The sequence below is a fragment of the Chrysemys picta genome, chromosome 1, assembly GCF_011386835.1.
Source record: "Chrysemys picta bellii isolate R12L10 chromosome 1, ASM1138683v2, whole genome shotgun sequence".
Classification (NCBI taxonomy): domain Eukaryota; kingdom Metazoa; phylum Chordata; order Testudines; family Emydidae; genus Chrysemys; species Chrysemys picta.
In genome coordinates this window covers 165,366,898-165,385,642 of record NC_088791.1, presented here as the reverse complement: position 1 = coordinate 165,385,642, position 18,745 = coordinate 165,366,898, and the positions used below count along the sequence as shown (strand labels likewise).

At 39.2% G+C, this 18,745-nt stretch overlaps 1 long non-coding RNA gene across 1 annotated transcript in view; it reads right to left on the bottom strand.

Annotated features, from left to right (window-relative positions):
* Window positions 1–4,827: 4,827 nt before the first annotated feature.
* Window positions 4,828–18,745, bottom strand: part of LOC135982424 (uncharacterized) — a 119,606-nt gene continuing 105,688 nt past the window's right edge. Inside the window, exons 2-4 of the long non-coding RNA XR_010599779.1 lie at window positions 16,740–16,969; window positions 15,009–15,077; window positions 4,828–6,877 (exon numbers count right to left, since the gene is read on the bottom strand). This is a non-coding gene — a long non-coding RNA (uncharacterized LOC135982424). The remainder of the gene's footprint in view (window positions 6,878–15,008; window positions 15,078–16,739; window positions 16,970–18,745) is intronic.

The window sequence follows — 18,745 nt, the reverse complement described above, 5'->3', positions numbered from 1 at the left end:
CCCTTTGTTGGTCCTCTGGCCTCATCCTTTTAGAAGTATTACACTGGTGCAACTCTAGGGGAGATACTCCTGATTTATGCTGGAGAACAGAAGAATATGGGCCGTACTTGGCACATCTTGTTCCCAACAGCATTTTAACTATAACAGTTATACATTTTGAACTATAACAGTTATATATTTTGTACACATAAAGCTGAAAGGATTGGGTAGTAGTAATTAAGATAAAAACAGGTATATCTGAAGCCTGAAAACTAAATGAGTCTGTACTAAAATAGTTCATAGGTATGATGAAGAGTCAGGCTGACAAGCACATACAAAACTTGTCCTTGAGTTTTCTATTAACATATAGATTATAAGGAGGAAAAGTTAATGTGTCCCTGGAGCTAGAATTTAAATTGCTTTATCTTTTTTCTCTGATAACATAGGACCTTTCACTTATAGACAAGGTGGATTTTTCCATAATATCACACATCTGCTCGGTAGGACATCTTCCCTTTTTCCTTCATAGCAAGCTCTGAGCAGCTGTGATTAGTGGGAGGAACAATGCACTGCAGTAGAAAATTAATTGCTTCAATCTACGTTGTTCTTCCCAACTCTACAGCTCATTTTCTGCTAGGCCTTGCACCACCTGCTCCCTCACACTCCCAATTTTACCTCCCGCATGGCCTAGGGAGGCAGAATACAAAAGGGAATCCAATAGCCTGGACCCTTGCTTGAGAGTCATTAAGCAGGTTGTAACAGATCTAGGCAGAGTTGGGAACATGTTATTGCCCAGGTCTTCACAAAGATAACAGGAAAAATCGGTCATAAAATGAATATGCTTCAATCCATAGCTTTGCTGTAACTCAAACTAACAATCCTTTCTCCTAAATCACCCTAGTGAAGACAGTTGGGAGAAGTACAGAGTATGGTAAATGAATTTCGAGCAATAAATGTGCCTTGCAAATTCCCTTTGTCTTACATGGATTAAAAAAAGAACACTAGATATTTCCTTTCAATTTCCTGAGGATCTGTTGTCAGTTCTTTGAAATTGTCTCTTTGAGCATAAAATGAAAACTTTTTTTTTTCCATTTCACTGCTGCATAAGAGAAGAGGTTTATGGAACTGTTGAGACTCATCACTATTAAATCATCTAAGCAGAAGTTGTAGTACTTTTGATTAACATAGCAGTGTACCTTCATGTAAGAAGCAATATCGTACTTACAGAGGCTGGCACACAGCCCCACTTAAGAATAAGTTGTGAGTTATTTGTCCTGGTGTTCTGGGGTTTATGGCCAAGTTTATACAAAAAGCTGATTAAATGCCAAAGTGAACTGTTCACCAAATTTTGTCATTATTTGTCAAAATTGTTAAGAAACTAGGACTTGTCTTCATGGAGACATCCAGAAAAGTTGATCCGAATTAACTAAAGATGTGAATTTGAAGAGTGTTTGTTAAACTGCATTAAAAGCTTGCATAACTCTCTTTTCAGAATTAAGGCTTGTCTATACTTGAAATGCTACATTGGCAAGTGCTTCAGTATCAGATACAGGGAGATACTACCTACGCCAATGGATGGGTTCCCCCCATCAGCATATGTAATCCATCTCCCCGAGAGGTGGTAGCTAGGTCAATGGAAGAATTCTTCCATCAACCTAGCACTGTCTACACTGGGGGGTTAGGATGGCTTAACTACATCGCTCAGGGGTGTAGGTTTTTCCACACACCTGAGAGACGTAGCTATGCCGATTTAAATTTGCAGTGTAGATCAGGCCTTAATTTGGTTTTATCTTCATTCACTTCCAAAATGAATTAAACTAAGGGCTTGCCTCCACTTAAAACACTGCAGCAGCACAGCTATGCTGCTGTAGCACTTCTGTGAAGACACTACCTACACTGACAGAAGGATTTCTCCTCTTGGCATAGGTAATCCACCTCCCCAAGAGGTGGTAGCTAGATTGACAGGAGAATTCTCCCTATCGATACCATGCTGTCTATATCAGGGGTTAGGTTGATTTAACCGCATCACTCAGGCGTGTGGATTTTTCACACCCCTGAATGACGTAGTTATACCAACCTAATTTCCTAATGTAGACCAGGACTAAATTGAAGTAAGACCACTTGAATTCCAAATAATGTCTACACATGGATTTAATATAGATTAACTAATTTACTTCAAATTCACATTTTTAGTTAATTCAGATTAACTTTCCTGGATGTCCTTGTGTAGACAAGCCTCTAGTATTTGAGCAATTACAGAGCAGGTTGAATACTGTTAAAACAAACCTTAAAAATGGAAAATTCAGCCAAATGGTATGTTCAACAAATATTTGACCAGCTCTGCTTATATGCCACTTTACGACATCCTACACTGCACAGAAAGCTTTTTGTATATGTGAAGAACTCAATTATGTACATTTTCTGTGTCACATAAACAGCTTAAGACAGACATACTTGAGATGAGCAGTGCTTGAACTACCACACTGCTGGCAGCTTGCATGTACACTAGATCTCTCTTAGCTGGGATGCCCAGGTGAACTGCTGGTAGTTCTGAATATGAAGCGAGTCACCTAGAAAATAAGAGACTGAAAAAAAACTTGAAATAAAATATACAATAAAATGAAAGATTAAACAGGATTTTACTGAATTTCAGCTCTTGTGCAGCCGCCTCTCAAGTACAGCTTTTAGGAGAACTAATCCTTCAGGGTATTATTTCTTGGTGTAATGTCACAGTGTAGGACAGCTGGGTGATGACAACGACATCCCCAGCATTGCTACTTTTTTGGGGTGGTATTTAAAGGAACGACAAACAGTGATATCAGCAGCACCATGTTCAGAATAGGCTCTGATCCTCAACTACAGCAGAGGAGCACTTGGGAGCTTTTCCAGGAAGTGAAGCATCTCAGTGACACAGTTTCTGTGAAATTTGCCCCCATTGTTATGCTGGCTGAACCTATTCTGCGAATAAGCAGAGGGCTTCATACTTCTAGACATTCCAAGCTGGCACCCTTCTCCAGCACTATATTACTTGAAAAATATTTAATACAAATAAAATAATGGACTGGTAGCAGGAGCACTTGAAGTGGAAGAAAAGAACAGAGGAAGTTCTGTCATGCCGAGAAGTATCCTGAGTTGGTGACAAGGGCACAGCAGAAAGGCAAAAGGTGTTGCAGGAACAAGCATTGTAGCTATAAGAAGAACTTCAAATGAACCCCTCTTTTTCCTTTCTTTTGCTGCTGAAAGTGAGGCAATGATCAGTAGAATGAAATACAGATTTTATTTTTGTTACACCTTCAAGGAAATATTGAGGTGGGCAAGATTTTTCATCTGTAACTTTTTTCACCAGAAAACATGCAGTCAGGTCAATCAAGACTTTTCACAAATTTGTATTGGACTTGCCAGATTTTTTTTTTTTTTTTTTTTTTGGTGAAAATCATTCTGAAAATAAATGGTGTTTTGAACCAAAACATTTTGGTCTTGAAATTTACATCAATTACTAATAAAAAACAAGGTTTCTAAATGCTTGAAAATGAAATGTTTCATTTTGCACCGAATGTAACATTTTGTTCAACCCCCAAAATTGTTTTTAACTTTTCAATTTCCCGAAATTTTGAAAATTTTGTTTTAAGTCAACTTGAAATTATTATTATTAATATTAATTTTTTCAGTATGGCCAGTGAACCAAAAAAAATCAGTTATTTGTATAATTCCAGTCTTTGCTACGTTTGGACCCAACCTGATCCAGATCTCCCATGTACTTCAATGACAGCAGAGCCCAGTTCCTGTTTAATGTTAACTGTAATGCAGAGATGGGATCTGCACCTCCTAACAGGGTCAAGTGAAAAAATTCATAATTCAAATTTATGTTTGTTTTGCATTTTTTACTTCCCTCCCATTTTTTATCTTTTAGTCTTTATTTGTTCCTTTTTCTTCCATTTTCCTCTTTACTTCTCCCCACATTTTAAAAAAATAGATTTTTCAAAAATGACTGGGTGGTGGGAAGGAGAAGTAGAGATAAAAGAAAAGAAAAGGAGAGAAAAGGAGGGGGAAATTAAATAAAGAAAATATTCAAAAATTGTGATATATTTCAAAGTATGTCAATTTTTTATAAACATTGTTAATTTAAAAAATGCCATTTTGTAATAACAAGCTTTCATTCAGTACATTTTGACTAGCTACAGTCATATACATGTTACAGTTAGGGGCCAAAAATTTTTTTCATTAAAAGGCACAATGCTACTTGATCTTAAAATACTTATGCATTTCTATAAAATCCTCATTTGGCAGTGGAGAAGGACAGAAGAAAAGTCAAATTAAAAATAAAGGAGGAAAAAAATCAGTGGCTGCGAAAGCTTATGCATTTGGGTTTTTGTTTTGCCTTAAAACACGTTGGGTGAAAACCCTGGCCCTACTGAAGTCAATGGGAATCTTGCCACTGACTTCAGTGGAACCAGAATTTGACCCATTGTCTTTTATTGGTAGGCTGAATACATAATGATGCAATAGATCAGGGATCTGCAACCTTTGGCCTGCGGCCCGCTAGGGTACGCCCCCTGGCAGGCCGGGCCGGTTTGTTTACCTGCCGCGTCCACAGGTTCGGCCGATCGCAGCTCCCACTGGCCATGGTTCGCCACTCCAGGCCAACGGGGGCTGCTACACTTCCCAATCCGTGATTCCCTGTCTACCTGTCCTTTTGTTACTCCAGACACCTACTTAGCTGATCAGGACAACTAAATTAATCTAACCAGAGGTGAAGCATGATAGCAGCAAGACTAACAGATTTATTTGGGCATCCGAAGAAGTGAGGTTTTTACTCACGAAAGCTTATGCCCAAATAAATCTGTTAGTCTTTAAGGTGCCACCAGACTCCTTGTTGTTTTAGTCAAGTGACAGATCCCATCATTTTTTGTGATCATCTTTTTGTACATCATCTAATAACTCAGTACAGTATGATTAAATTGCATATTTCACTTCCTTTCCCAAGATTTCAACGTTCCTAGTTTCCCAGTCAGGCATTGTCCTTAACCAGGACTGTGTATATAGCACTAAAGCCATTTATTTCCCTGCTCCTCATTGATAGAAGTTTCCATGGCGTTATGTTTTTCTTCCACAGAAAAGGATTCTCTCCCCACTTCAAGCAGCTCAGTTGTAAGCACATCCAATTTTTCCTGTTGATCCAACTGCCATGTTCTAGCAAAGCATTTAAGCATGTGCTTAACTTTAAGCATATGAGGAATCCCAATGATGTCAATGAGACTTCTCATGTACTCAAAGCTACATCCACGAGTAAGTGCTTTGCCGACTGGGGCATACTGTGCATTTTGCTTGCCTGAAATCCTCCATCCTGGTGCCTGAAATACTCCATTCCTGTTAGTAGGTGTTGCTTCTGCTAGGATAGTTTTGCTAAATCACTGATGCAGGTGATTTGTTTATTTCTCCCACCTATCTATATGGGGACAAGAGTTGCTCTTTAGAGACAGAAGATCTAGGGTTTGGGCTAAAGAGTCCTGGTGTATGAATCTTAGGAGCAGCCATGTGTGGGAGAAGACTGCACTTAGAGGATTTACTAAGGTTTCCCAATTTTACAGGTTTAATGCAAATAGCTGGATTTTGTCAAGTTCTGAATGCATCACTTATAAATAAGAGAGTGAGAAGGAGCTGTCCAGCAGTCTGAACAAAAGTTCATCACTCAAACTATTGCTCCTTTGAGGTACCAAAAATAGCTTCACTAGGTTAGGGTGGTTCCAGTTCAAAGCCTAAATGCAGTCTGTTCTGGGGCTTGTCATCGACAATTTCAACTCTCTGAAAGGAGGGATAAAGCTGGTATCTTGTGTGCCACTTCCATGATGGCTAGAAACTTCAGCAATGCTCTGAAGACACCTCATTCACTTTCTCAGGTAAAGAATGATGCTGGTGAAGCATATGCAATAGAGAGGCACTCCTTGGTGGAGATAACCCATTTTTTCCTAGTCTACCTACCTACTGAGGCACAACTGGCTCCTTCTAAACCCTCTTGCCATTATTCCCTGCTGTCTATGGCCTGACTCCTGACAAAGTTGGGAAGGGATCCTCTCTGTACGGCAGGCAAGCCGCAAGAGGAAGCCAGATGGCAGTTGTGAGCTGTTAGAGAGGCCACAGAATGGATGAGAAAGGCCCAGAAGAGAAAGCTATTTGGGAGGCAATGAATACAAGAGCTAATTTATATTTTAATGATTAAAGAGGAGATTAAAGCCAACAGAATCATAATTTTGACTAAGCAGCTGGTGGATTTCTTTGTCTTTTGGTCAATAACGTTGAATTACGAGACTGGGGGAACTTCAAAAGTGTTAAAAGATGTTATAATAATAAGGGAGCTCTGTAATTATAGAGAGATTATTGCATATAAGATCTAAAAGGATTGCACTTAAACAGCCTCATCAAACTAATTTGCACTATGACTCATTGATTCCACAGATTAGGACTTCAGGTGGGAGAATGAGTAGCAGGAATGGATGAGCACTTAAGAAACAAAGTCCTCGTTTTCATGCTAATATTCTTGTGTAGTAGAGAAGAATGGAAGAGAAATATTAAAATGCTGTGGTAGCGATACCAGAGTTGCAGTTGAGAAGGCACTTCCATTGGTGTCGAGCTGAATTGTTTCTCAAGTGAATGTTTAACAAAGTTGTTCATGAGACAGCCGCAGCTGTAGAGCTACTGCAATCCCAGCACATTTTGTTATGATAAAAAAATCAATGCTTGTCTGATATTATCAGCGTTACGGACATTCATCTAGCACGCGGGGATTTAAGTGTTAATATATTTTCATCCTTCTTTCATTAGGCAGCAGGAACAAGTTTTACTCTCCTGAGACTGTTCAAAAATGCTGATCTTTCTCCACCAGGGCATCTAGTGGTGCTCCCTGTAATATTAAAAAAGTATTGATTTAAAAAAATATATACATAATATTAAAACATACATTTACTGTGCCTCCCAAGCAATCCCATACTTTCACTCTGTGTATTCCTCCCCTCTTCCCCCTTCTCTGTCATCTTCATCAGCTCATCCTTGCTGTAACCAGTTCAGATTGCAAGCACTTCAAGGCAGGGACAGAGTCTTTGTTCAGGGCATAAAGTGCTGTGCACACCTATGGCACTATGCAGGGACTGTCCTTAGATTTGTTTGTACAGTACCTAGCACAAGGGGGTCCTGGTTCAGGACTAGGACTCCTTAGTGCTACAATACTACAAATAATGAATCAATCATTATTATAGTAATCACATGCCATTCTTTGTACCATGTTGTATTGTACTGCAATATTGTTGTAGTAACCAGGCAAGGTACTAACAAACTTCAACAGGACTTTATTTTTAAAGTGGATACCCCTTTACCAAGCTGCTGCTGCATCCTCGGTAGCTCTCACTCAGCCTCCTCAACTCCTCCCCCCTCCTTCCTGTTTCCTGTCCTTTCAGACTCCCAACAGCCAGTGCTCCCAGTTCTAATAATTACAAGCAACTTCTAAACACCACAAATATACCTGATTGCACTTGGAAGGTTTGACACAATGCCCATTACAGTGAATAAAAAAGGAATCCTATTTCTTTCATTCCCCCCCCCACATAGAAATCAGAAAGGTGTCATTAAAGCACAGATTCCTGTATTTTTGTATCCTGTCCTGCTGTGCATATTCATTGCTTCAAACACCGAATACTAATTTATTGCTGGTTTTCAGCATTATGTACACATTTTTGTTAGTCTTTTGTTTTTATGGCTTACTTGCATATGGTCTGGGTACGGGATGGGGTGGGTGGTGGGGCTGTAGTGAGATTGTGAGAAAGCTCCTTCCTACTCCACCGCTCACTAAGGCATGTGTATGCTCTTTGGGGGCATGGGCTGTCATTTGTTGTGTGTCTCTACAGCAACTTCAACACAATGGGGCCTAATGTAATTATGGCATTTAGGCTCTACCACAGTATGACTATGAAGTAATAATTTGGATTAGGGCTGTCAAGAGATACCAAAATTAATCGCACAGTTAAACAATAATAGGATACCATTTATTTAAATAGTTTTGGATGTTTTCTACATTTTCAAATATATTGATTTCACTTACAACACAGAATACAAAGTGTACAGTGCTCACTTTATATTTATTTTTATTACAAATATTTGCACTGTAAAAACAATAGTATTTTTTAATTCACCTAATACAAGTATTCAGAGACTCATAGACTTTAAGGTCAGAAGGGACCATTATGATCATCTGGTCTGACCCCCTGCATGCTGCAGGCCATAAAACCGTCCCTACCCCTTCCCTGGACTCTGCTGTTGAAGTCCCCAATCCTGTTTTTAGTGACTTCAATCGGCAGAGACCCTCCTGCTAGAGATCCCTGCCCCATGCTGCGGAGGAAGGCGAAAAACCTCCAGAGGCTCAGCCAATCTGCCCTGGAGGAAAATTCCTTCCTGACCCCAAATATGGCGATCAGTAAGACCCCGAGCATATAGGCAAGAGTCTCCAGCCTGACCCCTGTTAGCCATTATACTATTTACCTACCATTGCTTGGTTTTCCTTGACTACTATGTTTTACCATTAAACCATTCCCTCCATAAACTTATCTAACTTAATCTTAAAACCAGACAGGTCCGTCGCCCCCACCGTTTCCCTCGGAAGGCCGTTCCAATATTTCACCCCTCTGACGGTCAGAAACCTTCGTCTAATTTCAAGCCTGAACTTCCCCACGGCCAGTTTATATCCATTCGTTCTTGTATCCACGTTAGTACTAAGCAGGAATAATTCTTCTCCCTCCCTTGTATTAATCCCTCTAATATATTTAAAGATAGCAATCATATCCCCTCTCAGCCTTTGCTTTGTCAGACTAAACAACCCAAGCTCCTCTAGTCTCCTTTCATACGACAGGTTTTCCATTCCTCTGATCATCCTAGTGGCCCTTCTCTGCACCCGTTCCAGTTTGAGTTCATCTTTTTTAAACATGGGAGACCAGAACTGCACACAGTACTCCAAATGAGGTCTCACCAGCGCCTTGTACAACGGAAGCAGGACCTCCTTATCCCTACTAGATATACCTCGCCTAATGCATCCCAAGATAGCATTGGCTTTTTTCACCGCCACATCACATTGTCGACTCATAGTCATCCTGCGGTCTACAAGGACCCCTAGGTCCTTCTCCTCTTCCGTTACTTTTAACCAATGCGTCCCCATCTTGTAACTAAAATTGTTATTAGTCATCCCCAAATGCATCACCTTACACTTTTCACTATTAAATTTCATCCTATTTCTGATACTCCAATTCACAAGCTCATTCAAGTCTCCCTGCAGGATATCCCTATCCTCCTCCGAATTTACAACGCCTCCCACCTTCGTATCATCCGCAAACTTTATTAGCCCACTCCTGCAATCGGTTCCGAGGTCAGTTATAAATAGATTAAATAAAATGGGTCCCAAAACCGAACCTTGAGGCACTCCACTAGTAACCTCCCTCCAACCTGACAGTTCACCCTTTAATACGACCCGCTGCATTCTCTCCATTAACCAGTTCCTTATCCACCTCTGGATTTTCATATCGATCCCCATGTTTTTCAGTTTAACCAATAATTCCTCATGGGGTACAGTATCAAACGCTTTACTGAAATCCAGGTATATTAGGTCCACCGCATTCCCCTTATCTAATAAATCCGTTACTTTCTCAAAGAAGGAGATCAGATTCGTTTGGCACGATCTGCCCTTCGTAAAACCATGTTGTAATGTATCGCAATTGCCACTAACCTCCAGGTCCTCAACTAGTTTCTCTTTCAGAATTTTCTCTAACACCTTGCACACTACAGATGTTAAACTAACAGGCCTGTACCTTGCACACTACAGATGTATTGTAGTGGTAATCTCTTTATCATGAAAGAGAAACTTACAAATGTAGATTTTGTTTGTTACATAACTACACTCAAAAACAAAACAATACAAAACTTTAGAGCCTACAAGTCCACTCAGTCCTACTTCTTGTGCAGCCAAACGCTAAGACAAACAAGTCTGTTTACATTTAGGGAGATAATGCTGCCTGCTTCTTGTTTGAGATTGCACTACAGTACTTTCTGAGGTGAACTGAAAAATTCTTTTGTTTGCCATTGTGACCGAGGTCCTAGTGGGGAGCCAGCTGTGGTCACTCAATTAGGGTGAACTGCAAAGAATGGGGCAGACAATTCCCAAAAAGCTGGTGGATATTCCAATACTTAGATTTACCAAGCCAGCATAGAACAGCTTCTTTATTCCTTACTGGTTACTCAGAAGTCCAAACACAGTTCCTTTAAAGTGATCCAGCCTCAGGCCTCCATCCAGGCACCCACATCAAATATGATGAACATTTCTGTAAATCTTATTTCATCATATAAAAGAAAAGGTTCTACCAATCCCAAAGGATCAGACACATTACCTCCCAGGTTAATGAATATTCCAGATCTTACTCAAACACGCACTACAGCCAGTTCTTATTAACTACGGGAAATTTTATTAAAAAACAAAAGAGAGTATGGTTAAAAGATCAATATACATACAGACATGAGTTCAATTAATTGAGGAGCAAATTCATAGCAGAGATGGTGAGCATTGTAGTTGCAAAGAGTTCTTTAGAAATAGTTCATTGGACTATAACCTATGTCCAAATATCATATTCAGGGCATGCCAGCATAACTGGGACCTCAGTCTTGTGACTCAAACTTCCCCTGATGAAGTCTAAGCAGATCTGAGATGACAGAATCAGGACCCAAGGATCTTTTATACAATTTCATGTCTTTTGACAAGTTGAAGCAAAGGGTAATTAGGATGACTTTGAAGGAGGTCCATCACCGGTACTTAGCTATATGAAATAACTCAAGTCCATTTGCTTGTTCCTCCACCATTCACAGTACATTTCAAAGAGAGAGGAATACTGAGGTATCCCACGTTTACAATTCATTTAAATGGTAGGATGTTCTTTTGACCTCTGAATTATCAGAATACAGCATCGACAGATACTGTTGATTTCATTATCGACCCTACCCACACATATGTAAATACACAAAAACATAAACATTATCCCTCCACATGTCTTTTGAGGGTTATTTATTTTGCAGGATGTTTAACCCTTTCTGGCCATGCGTCACAGCCATTTTTACAGTGCAAGTATTTATTTATCAAAAACAACAATATCAAGTGAGCATTGTCTACTTTGCATACTGTGTTGTAATTGAAATCAATATATTTGAAAATGTAGAAAAACATCCAAAAATACTTAATACATTTCAATTGGTATTCTATTGTTTAGCAGTGCAATTAAAACTGTGATTAATCACAATTAATTTTTAATCATAATAAATTTGAGTTAGTCGTGAGAGTTAACTGCGATTAGTTGACAGCCCTAATTTGCATAGCATGTTTTTTTATGGTTAAAAAAAACATTTCTAATTGTAATGGTTTAATATTCAAAGATCCTTGGAAATATAAAATGTCCCTAATCCATCAGCCCACCATGCAAAGAGATGGGATATCGGTCTTCCTATTTTATGTGGGAGGATGGGAACAAATATTCTTGAAAGAGCAAAGCAGTTTGTTACCATCTTTTCTTCTAGTTACTGCAGATAGAATGTGTGACAGGCCTGGAAAGAAAAGTCACTTCAAATTGCAAAAGCCTGACAGTGATGAGCAAGCTTATGGCATGCAGCCTCAGACAATCCTGTCCCTTTCTTGCTTCTTCCCAGCCATCTCTCCTGGGTCACAATAGCCTGGATAAAGGAAGAATGACCACTATCGACCAGCTCAGGTTTATTTTTAGATAACGTATTACTATAGGCTGCTTTTACAGCCTCTCTTTTTTATTTCTTAGTTTCTTCTATTTAAAAGTTCCACTTTAAACTCAAAAGAAAAAAAATTCCCCACTGTAAACTGGAAAAGTACCTCACCCACTGTCTTCTAACAGCCCTGATGGGCACTTTCTGTCATATTGGCATTCATTTCAGTTTTACAGCAGCAGTTTTCACTTAGGCCCTTATCCTACAAATATGTACTTATGTGCTTAACTTTCTGCACATTAGTAGCTCCATTGAGTTCACACTGGAATTATTCGCTTTTGCAAAATGAAGCACCTGCTTAAATGTTTGTAGGATCGGAGCCTTTGGGACAGATTTTTAAGGTATTTAGGTGCCTAAATATCTTCCAAAATCTGGCTCATCCCTTTTTCAGCACCACCCAGATGGATTCAATTCTGTATACACTGTGCAAAATGTAATGCAGCCTTTAATCTCAGGAAAAAGATATGAGGCTTTAGAAAAGTAAAGCTTCTTGGCTAGCAGGTGCCTTTGTATGTTTAACAAAAGCAAAGCTTAATTGAGGTATAGAGGGGAAAGATCTGCAATGTCTCATTTGACAGGGTTACTGGTGTATCACCAATCAAAGGCACCAATATCACTGGTTTAATCAGTAAATTTCCAACCTGGGAGAATAACTCATTAACGAGGCGCACAAAAGAAAAAGCAGTTCAATGGGTTTTTTTTCCAGTGACAGATAAATAAAGCTCCCTTGTCATGGTACATTCTATGTAGCTGGGAGAAGAGTATAAAAAACAGACATTGATCTAGAAGCCTGATACTTCAGGCTTTATAAAAAGAGGGGGGTAGGGGTGAGGGTGGGAAGCCGTTCAATCACTGACACAAACGGTCTTCCTGAAGCTGGTAAGAGGCTTGTGCTGGTATCTGTGACCCATCAGGTGACCCCAAGTCAGAGCAGAGAAGCCCTCTACCTCGATGGAACATGCTTGAGTGACACAGATAATGAAGAAGGTTTGATGGGAAATTGGAAGGGCAGCTCAACAAGATCTAATCTGCATTGAGAGGCAAAACATTCATTCCCTACCCACTATATCTTTCCTGGCGGCTGCAGCCCAGGCTGCTGATTATTGTAGTCTCTGGCTGGGATTATGGTCTTCTAAAAGATGTTATTTGGAGACCTTATTTGCTGAGAAAGAGCTCTTTGCCAACAGTAAATCATTTCATTATAGTATTTACTGAACATTCAGGTAGCTTCCCCCCACTCCAGAGCCCAATAAAACCTGAAAGGAAGAGAGGTTTGGACAGATTGCCATTCCAACTGACTTCCTTCCCACCCCTAACCCCTCCCATTTAAAAAAAAAAGACTGACTAGTTAAGGAAATAGGTTTTATTGGTGCTTGGGAGACGTCATGGGGCTCTGGGGTGGGGGAAGCTTCCTGAATGTTCAGTAAATACTATAATGAAATGATTTACTGTTGGCAAAGAGCTCTTTCTCAGCAAATAAGGTCTGCAAAGAACATCTTTTAGAAGACCATTTTACTATTAAGGGTATTTTAAAAAAAATCATAGAAATTGAATGTGTATCCTTAACCCTAAAGAGCTCTATAGCCACAGAACCACAGACATGCAGCCATCTCCGAGGTATGGAGAGGTGGCTAGGCATAGAACTAGGTCATTTTGCAAACAATAGTACAAGAGGGGGAAGAAATTTTGTAGTATAAGGTCCCTGGAGCAAATTTATACTCCAAGAAGTACCATGGAATCTTTAGCATGTGCAGAGCATCTTTTAAAGTCTCATCCAAAACACCCCTGCCCGGCAAAGTGCATTGTATTAGATTAGTCTTCAGTACCTCAGAACAACGATCAAGTCTACTCAGCAACAAAGAGTCCTGTGGCACCTTATAGACTAACAGAAATATTGAAGCATAAGCTTTCGTGGGTGAATATCCACTTCACCCACGAAAGCTTATGTTCCAATACTTCTGTTAGTCTATAAGGTGCCACAGGACTCTTTGTTGCTTTTTACAGATCCAGACTAACACGGCTACCCCTCTGATACAAGTCTACACAGATGTGCCAATAGAGCGTCCTGCTGTCTCAAACGCAGGGGTAAGGCTGCTGCTCCAACTCCTGAGTAGCTCAGATCGAGCACTAGTTCTAAATTAAACAAACCTCTGAACTCAATCACATGGTCACTTGTGTACCTCCACAGCTATATAAGAGCGTTTACAGTATAGGGAGAGCCCAGGAATTGTAGGAAAGGCTGTACAGTAATATTGAAAACATTTCAGTTTATATATCTTTTAAAAAAAATTGATTATTTTAACTGCAACTTTCTGCAGAGCTCAATGTTGTAAAATTCCAGGGCTCTATGCACCACGTAAGGCTCATGCTCAAGGTTTAAATGGGAATTACAGGGTGCACAGAGGCTTGTACGTGCTCTTTGCACAGAGGTAAACTTCATCCTAAAGCCTGAATCCTGCGAACACGTAGGAGGAAGTTTAACGTTATGCATGGGAATAGCGCTATCAGGTTTAGTACATGCATACATGTTTACAGGAACTGAGCTCTGAAAGCTCCTGGGTTTGGTTTTCAATCAAACAGTGATATTTAAATTAATGCCTACGTGAAATGAAGATGGCATTTTCCTATTTTAAAAGACAAAAGAATTGGAGAATTTAGCATTACAAAACATAGAACAACAACAACTGGGTAGAGGGCTAAGATTTGTGCATTGGGATCTATGGTTGGGACAATTCCACCCTCCCCGCCCCCCCGCCCCCTTCTTGGCTTAGAGGAGGCCTCTACATTTATTTTGGTTTGTGTTATTAGCTTGAATTGTTAATACATGGCAGAGGTCCTGGATAAATGCTTTTTAAATAGTACGTATAAATGTAAATAAGTTACCAAATAATTGGTGACTAATGTAAACTCATTACTGAGTTGACATTTATTGGCAGCTGACTTCACTGTTTTCATTTATTTTTTCAAGTTGGCTCCTTTAAACAAAAAAAAGTAAAGGACAAATAGGAATAAAATTGCTAGCTCTTTTTAAAGACATTTCAGTTGATTATTTTCATTATGTATTATCTTGGATTCATTAAATGTCTGGCTATATATCAATCTCTGCTGAGTCTGCCTGAGCCTGATTTGCTCTCTGGCATTACCTAAATTCCCGGGGTTTCTACTAACAAAAGCCAGGACGCCGTATATAAGGAAAAAATGACAGCCTAAAGATTAACCTGCTTGTTGATATTCATGTTCCAGCACTTCCCCAGATGAACAGAATACTCAAGGGGTCAGGCTTCACCCTAATCAGAAAAGAGAGAATACAGATTGTTTTGATCAGCACTACATGTGTCTGGAAGGCTAATCCAAAATTAATTAGATTTGGGCTGCACAGAATTCATTTGGATTTGTAAACATGGGGACGGGGGTACGAGGATTATGCAGATAGAGAATGGATAAAGGTAACTAATTTGTACATTGATGATGCTTTAATAATGTCACAAATGTGCTCCTTTGTCTTAATAATTGCCAAAAACAGGGAATATTTTACTGTAAATTAGTGTGTGTGTAGACAGCATTTCATGCAAAAATGAAAATATTTTACCAGCCAGAATGAGAATCAGATGGAAAACCATTTAGTAACCATTGTTTAAACAACATTCAAATGAAGATTTCCATTCTGAAAAGCTCAAGTCAATTAAAAAAAGTGCAACTCTCCTTTAAAAAAAGACCCACCCTTTGGTCTCAGGAACCAAATCTGTGGATCATTTTGAAATAACTATTAGCTTGGTAACGTGTAAAAACTATGGGCCAAGTTTCCAGCTGTTGTCAATTAGCATTGCTCTAGTGATTTAAATGACACCAAGCCAAGCTACACCAGATGAGGATCTGGCCCCATATACCAACACTAAAGAAAACAATACAAGGCTATAGTATTATTTTTGTAGTACTTAAATCCCACAATTACTAATAATTTCAGCACTACTGAGCTATTGCCCATATCAAGAAGAGTTGTGTGTCTAACTTCTCATATACTGGAAAATTTTGCCCGCTAGAGGGCACCTAAAGAGATGAAGGGCACATATTGCAGTGAGGCTCAAATTCTGCAAGCCAATTGATAAAAGGGGGACAATCAATTCATAGAGGCAGGGAGGGAAATGGGAAAACACATTAAAAGAAGCTATGAGCATTTATAAATGTTAGCAAAATTGCCTTCGTGTTGAGGGAGGTAATCTTTATTAATCTGCTAGATTACACATTCCTTCCATCCTCTATGTATGGAAGCCAAGGCGGATAAGAAGATAGCTATCTTAGGAAGTGAAATGTGACTGACATACAACTGGGCTATTTCTCATTCTAGTCTCACAAATGAATTATCACTGTGTGATTTTATGTCCTCCTTTCACCTACTGTTGTAAGAGTGAAGATTTACAAAAAATATTAATACTAAGATTTAATCACATTTTGCGCATAATAAAACTCACTGGCTCTGCATATAAAATTATATTAGAGGCTGAAAAGGTAATATGAAGATTATACATAGCAATGATAGGCAACTAGTATGGAGTATACTGGGTCTGACTAAATGTTAGGCCAATAGTCCAAAAATAAGAAAGGGAGACAAGAAAAATAAAATGCTTGATTAATTAGGAAGCTCTTAATTAATTAATTAGTACACTCTTATGGGAAGGGATTGTATTTTTGTTCTGTGTTTGTGCAGTGCCAAGCAAAAAGGGTCCTAATCCCTGATTAGGGCTTGTAGGTGCTACAACATTAGAAATAGTAAATTACTACTACTACTTTGGAGAAAATGATTTTTTCTACTACCTCAGTTTTCTGGTGTAAAAAGTTTTACACTAATAAAATTAGATTTAGATCAGATGAAGGGAGAAAAGGGGAGCACTTGAGGGGTTTCCCTCACAAAGAAGAGCATTGAGAAGTATGGTTTAGAAAGCACTTCCTACCTCTGAACCACAAAAGTGGCTGTATGTCTGAAGGATAATGAGGTCCCAGAGACCACCTTTGGAACTTGCTGCTGGTTGGACACCTAGCTCAGGGTTTTCATTCTGATTGTCACAGGAATGAAATGAGAAAGGCCTCCCTTCCTGTGCATCCATTCATTTCCTTCAGATATTACTACCTTTGTAACTTGGCCAATCTGCTATAGATTTGTGACAGCTGCTTTCATTTGGTTCTGGATAGAAAACAGGAAAAAAATCCAGGCAGGCACATTAAAAGAAAAATAACCCCAGAAATAACTAAAACATTTTAAAACCTAAAATAACTGTATTTTAACTGAAGCAAAATCACAACAGTAAGTTTTGCTACTACTCTTTCTGCTGCTGTTGCACAACGTCAAAGAAGTATTGTCTTACAGAAACCACCAGCTACTCAAGGTGTACTGATTGCTATCCAGAAATTATCATAGTTAAGAATACCCCCACAGGCTTGATCTCTCTCTCTCTTTCATCTCCTCCATTTAACATACTGTAAAAATTAAGACAAACTGGTGAAACAAGACAACACAGGTGTTCACTGCAAGTATTCTGGGTAGTGCCAATGAATATTTTAGTCCTTGTTTACACAGGGGTATTTTGCACCAAAGAAGCTAACACAGATGCAAACCCTTAGTTTAGGCTTGCTCTACCTGTGTAAAAGGTAATTTGCATCAGTACTCCTCATCCTGGTTTGAAACTAAAAAAAATTCCAGTGTAAATAAGGCTTTAGTATTAGTGGTGGTTCAATGTCAAAGGTTTGGACACGATCGCCAAAGTTCAGGGACCAAAATGCATTAGAAGTAGTTAAAAAAATTCAAATGAAAATTATTTTGCCTGAGAGCATAGATAAAAATCACCAACCCAGAGTCAAACAAGACAAAGGTGCATGTCGGGGGGGGGGGGGGGGGGTAAGGAGGAGGAGGTAGAAAGGGTGAGGAATGTGGACACAAAATTATAACTCCTTCTGAGTCTGAAATTCTAACCTAGTAGTCAAAAATGGTTAGATGATGCTCCCATTTTCAAAATACAATCCTGCATTTGGGTTTGTACAATATCATGTTGCAGTCACTTTTACATAGTTCTGGTTTGAACACTAACTTCTGTGGGAAAATGGCAGCCTGTAGGGGGTTAGTGGTCAGATGGACAGGTGTGGCAGGCAGCAATATGAGCTTGGAAGGGAGAAGTAGGTGTCACCAAATAGTGTTCAGGCAGATTCAGACCGATTCAGACCTATTACTGAACCCTTCACCCTATGCTTGTAGTGACGTGACAAAAATCACAGGATGCTGACATGATCCTGAATTGTGACAGATACAGGTTGTCCCAATTTCTCCTATTAAGAGGTATTTATGGTATTTTTATACATATTACTGTAAGCATGTGGCTCCTACACCCTAATCCAGACAAAACATAGAATCTAAACAAATCATCCCTCCTGGGCTCTGATTTATTAACAAGAAAAATACTTTCAAAATAATACAAACCGCAGGCTTGGCTGCATTTAAGTCTTCCTTTCCTGTCTCAAACCCTACCAGTCTCTCTTCATGATGACTACTCCTACTTCACTTATATCCAAATGGGTTAACAAGCCAGCCACATCAGTGAATCAGCAAATGCTTTCTACTGGGATCACCACCTGCCAAACAGGGTGTGGTTTTCAAGACAACACTGACGGCCTGTTTTAATAATATATACACAATGGTTGCCATTTGACTTTATGCACTTGTTTGCAAGGATTTTGTTGGCACACTATTCCCAGTATTCCCTATGTTATGAGTGTGAAACACTGACAATGGTCATTAGGCAAAAGGCAAAATTGTAAAGAGTTTAATGGTGAGTGCTGTGCACATGTGCACTCATGTATAATTTATATGGGTTTCTGATTTTCGGTTTTAACTGATAAACACTGATAAAACACTGGAAATCATAAATCAGTGTTTATACAATAAACACTCAAAATGGTTATGTGTATC